This window comes from Gossypium arboreum, chromosome 5, assembly GCF_025698485.1.
Source record: "Gossypium arboreum isolate Shixiya-1 chromosome 5, ASM2569848v2, whole genome shotgun sequence".
NCBI lineage: Eukaryota > Viridiplantae > Streptophyta > Magnoliopsida > Malvales > Malvaceae > Gossypium > Gossypium arboreum.
In genome coordinates this window covers 49,525,941-49,533,032 of record NC_069074.1, presented here as the reverse complement: position 1 = coordinate 49,533,032, position 7,092 = coordinate 49,525,941, and positions in this window count along the sequence as shown.

Genomic DNA, 7,092 nt, shown 5'->3' with positions numbered 1-7,092 from the left:
TTGATGCCAGAATAGGGTACGAGGCATTACCGGACGTAAACACAAGCAAACATACATTTCGAGTTGTAAACTTGGCACCAAATTAAAACTTTTTAACAATCAATTACCTCGTCCCAAAACCGAGCCAATGATGCGTAAAACATGCTTTGGAAGCGGTTCGGGACTAAACTTAGAACTTTAGAAAATTTTAAGACACTTAGAGAATTTTTGGTAAAACAGGGGTCACATGCCCGTGTGGCTTGGGACACGCCCATGTGGGCAGGCCGTGTGGTCACACACCCCTGTATCCCTAACCTGTGTAACTCTCTATTTGTCACCCAAGAATAAATTGAAGTCACACGTCCAAGACACACGCCCGTGTACCGATGCCATGTCCTTCACACGGCTGAGACACACGGCCGTGTCTTATGCCTATGTGCTCTATACTAAGCATTCTGTTTTGTAACAATTTAGGTGCAGAGGACACATAGCCAGATCACACGTCCATGGGCCTGACCGTGTGTCACACACGGCCTAGACACATGCCCGTGTGTCTACCCGTGTGGACAATAATAAGGCTATTTACCAAGCTATTATCCACCCTTATTCACACATACACTTACCCCAATTCAATGGCACAAAACAATACATACTTAGGCAACCAAAACATCCACATTCACGGTTAAAACATATCAACTTTATATCTTTATCTAACATATTCACTACATTTATTAAGCCCTAAATCAAACATACGAATCTCACATTCATTAGGCTTCATTTAATTACTATCTAGTTTCCAAATTATACTCAAATTCCTTATTTCATCAATAGGTCACAATTCCAAACATTACGCAATCATGCCATAAATCACATTTCCAAATATTTCACATTTACCAAGCATACCATAATCATATCACCATAGATATTGACACATATATGAATATACTTAGGCTTACAACCATGTTGCCATTATAAGCCAACTTACATGGCCAAATAGCAAAACAAGCCTTTGACGATTACAAGCCATTATATTGGCTAAAATCATGTGACGCATATAACAAAATGACCAAGTCCCTATACATGCCATAACTCAAAATACTTGAATTCATCAATACCCAAAATGATAGCTTGATAGTGTGATAGGATCTCCGGTGATCTCCAACTCGAGCTAGCTTGATAGCACTATAAAACATGGGAAAGGAAATGGGGTAAGCTATTTAGCTGAGTAAGTCCGTATGAACATAATAAGCAACTCTTACCAATCATTTACTAGGTCTACAATATAAACACAAAAAAGAAATAGTATAAATTGCTATAAACCTCATAGTTATAAATTATTCAGTCACATTGTTTGCTATACCAATTTGCTAGCATAATTTAACATGTCTTGACTTTAGCCTAACAACTGTAATCTTTCCATTATAATCAATTACCACAATCAACCAATAATTTCAATCCTTATAATAAACATACACATTAATTATGAGTATTCACTTTTCAAGCATATATTTTAACATCTTTCAATTGTTAAAGCTCATATCTTCCCATACTTCCATTGTCATTTTAATAGGCAATTATGCCAATCATTCCTTTTTCTCATATCCGATAAATTACAATTTGTGTGAATAAAACATGCTATATCATAACTTAATTTGGCCCTAAATCCAATCACATGATCCTCAACCAAATTTATCATGAATTTCATACGTCACAAGTATAGGCCGAAACTAACAAGGTTTTCACAAAATCATTCTCGTAGAAATCATGAACTCACAATTTCATGAAGTCAATGCATATAGACTTTACGTACATACCTGTACCAATTCGTAATACTTACATAATTTTTCTCTTCTTTAACATACCCGTTAAATTACCCATTGAACCACTTGGAATACTAAAGGATACTCGGGAATCTCGTACACATAGTATTATACCAATGCCATATCCCAAATATGGTCTTACATGTAATCTCATATCGATGCCAATAGCCCAGCTATGGTCTTACACGAAGTCTCATATCAATGCCATATCCCAAATATGGTCTTACACATAATCTCAGTAACCCTAATGTCATGACATTTGTATCCTATCTATTCCTAAGGTTCAACCGGGAATTTCGCTGTATCAAACCTCTATTGGTCATTTTTGTAGTGTCGTACTCAATAACATTCACATTCTATTTCAATAATATGGCATTTACCACAATTATATCAATTAAGCATTTATACATATGTAATTTAATGCTTATTAAACATACGATCTTACCTCGGCATAAAAATGACGAAAAAGGCCTAACCATCAAATACTTGTTTTTCTCCCATTCTATTTCCGAACCTTGTTTTTCTTGATCTATATTCTCACATTTAACTTATTTAATCATTATACTATTCAAATCAGCCCAAAATCACATTATGGAAAAATTTACATTTTTGCCCCTAAAGTTTGACATTTTTACATTTTGTCCCTAGGCTCGTAAAATGAAATGTACTCAATTTCTTCAATACCCATGCCTAGCCGAACCTTATACATGCCTATAAAATCCCACATTTTTCTTTAATTCGCATTTTAACACCTACTGTACAACTTTTTACAAATAAGTCCTTTTAAGCATTTTCATCGAAAATCACTTAGCAAAAGTCGTTTATCATACACCAAAGATATATTTCCTACCATTAGAAATCAAAATACACAAATATCCATCATGGTTAAAATTTTATACATTGATTATTTCATAAATTAGTGGTAGAAATAGATAAATCATGTTACGAGGATTTCAAAAACATAAAAATCATTAAAAACGGGGCTAGAATTAACTTACAATCAAACTTGGAAGCTTGAAAAACCCTAGCCATGGTTTTCCCTTATGAATTTCGGCCATGGGAGGACGATGGACAAAAATTGGCTTTTAATTTGGCTTTTTAATTCATTTAATTACCAAATTACTAAAATGCCCTTAATGAAAAACTTTAGAAACATACCTAACCATGTCCATTTTTGTCCAAAAACTTAACCAATGGTCTAAGTACCATTTAAGCACCTCAAATTTAAAGTTTCATAGCAACTAGACACCTCTAGCATGTAGAACTAAACATTTGCATGTTTTACAATTTAGTCCTTTTGACTAAATTGAGTGCCCAAACGTCAAAGTTTTTGAACAAAATTTTCACAAAATCATTCTATAAAATTGTAGACCATAAAAATATAATAAAAATAATTTTTTCTACATTGGATTTATGGTCCCGAAACCACTGTTTCGACTAGAACCAAAACTGAATTTACCATGTATTTCGTACATCACAAGTGTAGACCAAATTTAATACTTAGAATGCATGTTTTCTTGTGTTTACGTCTGATAATGCCTCGTACCTTATTCTAGCGTCGAATACGGGGAAGGGGTGTTATAAATCTAGCTAGCCCAGTGACTAATTTATGAAACTGTTAAAGGTTTAGGGTTTTTCCATTGATGAATATAAGTGTATTTTGATTTTTTATGATAGAAAATGTATGCTTGTTGTTAGATAAACAACAATTGTAAAGTGATTTTTGGTAAAATTGCCAATTAAGGATTAAATAGTGAAATGTGTAAATTTTGTTGTTAAATTGTGAAATAAATGAAAAATATGGGCTCTTATGGGTCTATGTAAAATTCGGCTAGCATGGGTAGGGACCTAATTGCGTTAAATTGTATTTTTATGAGATAAAGACTAAATTGTAAAGATGTTGAAATGTTAGGGGCAAAAGTGTAATTTTTCCATAATATGCAATGAATAATGAATAGATTAAATTTAATATTATATGGATCAAGAAAAACAAAGTTTGGATCTAGATCGGGGGAAAAACAAAGTGTTGGATTAATCGATTCATTCTGTCATTTTCGTGAATCGAGGTAAGTTCGTATGTTAATAAACATTATTATAATTGTGTTTTAAATGCTTTATATTTGAATTGTTGATGAATATGATTGTACAGAAATGTTCGACGGAGATTCGACAATGAGAAATCCCGGTTGAACCTTAGGAATAGATTAGGATACGAAGGACATGTCATTAAGGGTTATGTGATTTGGGTGCTAGTCCGTATTCCTACCGATGGCTGAGTTATCTGGCATGTGTTTCGGATTCTCGTCAACTTGTGTGAGAAACACCGTGTAGCTATGTCATGACTGGCAGCTTGTGTGAGCAGACCTGTTGATAGCTCGAGGGTGAGCATTATATGTGATATGAGATTGAGATAGCTTCGGCTATGTATTGGCACTTAGGGTGTGAGATTCCTGAGTATCCAATAGTATTTCAAATGGTTCAACGGGTATATCAAGGATATGGATGAGTATGAAATTGATACGAGCTTGTACAGGTATGTACGTGAACTATACAATCATCAAATCGAAGAAGTTGATGGAAATTGTGTTTAATCCTTGGAATGAATATATGTGTTAAGTTATGCTTCAAATTTGAATTCCATTATATGATGTTTATGTTATTGAATTGTTGGTTGGTAAGTTTTACTTACTTAGTATACGATCTTACTAAGCTTTATAGCTTACTTTGTTTACTTTTTCGTGTTTTATAGTGAATATCGAAGCTAGCTCAGATTAGGAGTCGTCGGAGATTGCATTGCACTATCGAGCTTCCACTTTGGTACTTTTGAGCTTATGTATTTGGTTATATGGCATGTATAGGATTTATGGTCATTTTGGTATATGTTAGTAATGGATTTAGCCATTTGAGTTGGTTTGTAAATGATGAATGGTTTGTTATGTGTATAGCTAGGTGATTTTGGCTTATTTTGGTATGTTTGGTGATATATGTATATCTGTGAGAAAGGCCTTTTGATATGTTGTGTAATATTGCCATTTATATGCTTGTTGTGAGTTGGAATTATGGATTTCAAATGGTTGAAATTTGAAGTTGATATGCTTGTGGCTTTAAGTAAAATAGTGCATAATTGAATGTGACCATTTAGGTGATTTGAGAATGTGAATTTGGTATGAAATTGAATAGCATATTGTAGTACTTGTATGTGATATGAGATTGAGATAGCTTCGGCTATGTATTGACACTTAGGGTGTGAGATTCCTGAGTATCCAATAGTATTTCAAATGGTTCAACGGGTATATCAAGGATATGGATGAGTATGAAATTGATACGAGCTTGTACAGGTATGTACGTGAACTATACAATCATCAAATCGAAGAAGTTGATGGAAATTGTGTTTAATCCTTGAATTGAATATATGTGTTAAGTTATGCTTCAAATTTGAATTCCATTATATGATGTTTATGTTATTGAATTGTTGGTTGGTAAGTTTTACTTACTTAGTATATGAGCTTACTAAGCTTTATAGCTTACTTTGTTTACTTTTCCGTGTTTTATAGTGAATATTGAAGCTAGCTCAGATTGGGAGTCATCGGAGATTGCATCACACTATCGAGCTTCCACTTTGGTACTTTTGAGCTTATGTATTTGGTTATATGGCATGTATAGGATTTATGGTCATTTTGGTATATGTTAGTAATGGATTCAACCATTTGAGTTGGTTTGTAAATGATGAATGGTTTGTTATGTGTATAGCCATGTGATTTTGGCTTATTTTGGTATGTTTGGTGATATATGTATATATGTTAGAAAGGCCTTTTGATATGTTGTGTAATATTGCCATTTATATGTTTGTTGTGAGTTGGAATTATGGATGTCAAATGGTTGAAATTTGAAGTTGATATGCTTGTGGCTTTAAGTAAAATAGTGCATAATTGAATGTGACCATTTAGTTGATTTGAATGTGAATTTGGTATGAAATTGAATAGCATATTGTAGTACTTCTGTGCCTTGTAGTTTTTGGTATTGATATAACATGAATTGAAATTGGTTTGGATGAGTTTAAATGCCATTTGAAGTTGTAGTTATATGCAAATTTGGTTAGTGTAGGTGAATGAGAATTTGGTGAGAAGAATAATTTGGTAAATAGCCTATTTTTATCCACATGGGCATGTGTCTTAGCTGTGTGTGATACACGATCTGGTGACACGATCGTGTGTCCCCTAGTGCTCAATTAGAAATCAAGTCAATATGCTCCACATTGCCCAGCACATGGGCGTGTGACTTAGCCGTGTGGCATAAGTCAGTATGCCCTACATGTTTGGCACCACCAGCACATGGCCTAGCACACAGGTGCGTGAGGCCATTTTGAAGGGCACACGGGCGTGTGGTTGGCCGTGTGACCCAAGTCAGGGAGTTACACGATGTCGGACACGGGCTGGGACATGACCATGTGATCCCATTTCGAATGTCCACACAACCTGTGACAGAGGCATGTCTCACACGGCCGGGCCACACGGGCGTGTGTCCCCTGTATTTTGTAAAAATTATTAAGTTTTTTAAAAATTTCTTGAGTTACTGGTTTAGTCCCAAACCACTCCTAAAGCATGTTTTGGGCCTCATAAGCTCATATTAAGGACATTATGAATGATTGTGAATGTATTACTTTTGGAATGGAAAAACGTATGAGAAATGTATGTTGATTTGTGAAATAAGTCCGGTAATGCTCCATAACCCTATTCCGGCGTTGAATACAGGTGAGGGGTGTTACATGCTTGGTGCGTTAGGTTGTGTATTGATGCAAACCGAAAAAATTATAGCATACGCTTCTAGATAGTTAAAGCCACACGAGAGAAATTACCCGACTCACGATCTAGAACTGGTTGCGATTGTTTTTGCTCTAAAGATTTGGTGGCATTACTTATATAGTGAGAAATGTCATGTATTTACGATCATAAAATTCTAAAATATTTAATGACTCAAAAAGAATTGAACCTAAGGTAGCAATGGATGCTCGAATTATTGAAAGATTATGATCTAGTTATTGATTATCATTCGAGAAAAGCTAATGTGGTTGTAGACGCATTAAGTCAAAAATCATTGTTTGCCTTAAGAGCGTTAAATGCTCAATTGGCCTTCAATTTTGATAGTTTTGTTTTAGCAGAATTAAAAGCTAGTTCGTTGTTTCTTCAGCGAATTTGAGAGTTGCAAAATGATGACCCAATATTGTTTGCTAAACAAGAACAAATTCAGAGTGATCAATCTACGAAATTCAGGGTTGATACGGATGGTATGTTGT